Here is a 952-nt window from a genome sequence, read left to right as displayed (position 1 = left end):
CAGACTGTTAGAGAGGGCAGGCTGGGCTGAGGGATCCCCCCGCGAGTGCACAAATTTTTGTGCACCGGGCCACTAGTAAATAATAAAAAACATAAAGCACATATGTACCTATGTCGAAATGATGGAACTTAAAAATAAATAAATGGGAGATGGCAATGTAACCATGAAACGACGTACATCGAGTCCAATGTAACCCGAGGACTGCCTGTAGTAAGACGCCATGAAAATTCCTTGGCAAATGGGATGGGGACACTGAGACAGCTGATTCACACTGGCCACACCCAGTACCCTCACCCACCTGTTTCCTTCTCCCTTGCATGACCACTTTCTTGACATTAAGCCCTCAGGCCTATGAGGTTCTGATCAGTATCAAATAATCTTAGGAACAAAGCCTCCAGTCTGTTGATCAGAGACAGAGTTTTGGTCAAATTAGGGGCAACATCTAGGCGTCAGTTGTTTCAGTTCCAGGCCCAGAAAAGCAGCAAAACCAGATGAAGCAACCCCATGACTGACAGCAGGACCAGATGCAATGACTAATGACCCCCTACCTTAGTAATGACCAATCAGTAGAGACCATGATCCTAACCTTATACTTTCTCTCCCGCCACCCCCCCACCTGCCGCTACAGGGAGAGAAGCATCGATGTGAGACATCAATTGGTTGCCTTCCCATATGTGCCCAACTAGGGATTGAACCTACAGTCTAGGTACTGTGTCCTGACTGGGAATCAAACCCCAACCTTTTGATATAAGGGACGATACTCCAACCAAGCCTCTCTGGCCAGGGCTATACTCTCATTTTGATGAATCAGTATATTAAAGGACACCCCTGGAAAGCTGATGAATATTCTGTTGAGATCCTTCCCCAAGACTTTGCCTAAAATTCCTCCTTCAGTAAACAGATAAAAACCCTGAAGACAAAGGACCCAAGGTGTTCCCTCTCTCTCAAGCTC

Source organism: Myotis davidii, unplaced genomic scaffold, assembly GCF_000327345.1.
Source record: "Myotis davidii unplaced genomic scaffold, ASM32734v1 scaffold753, whole genome shotgun sequence".
Classification (NCBI taxonomy): Eukaryota; Metazoa; Chordata; class Mammalia; order Chiroptera; family Vespertilionidae; genus Myotis; species Myotis davidii.
This window is presented reverse-complemented; position numbering follows the sequence as displayed.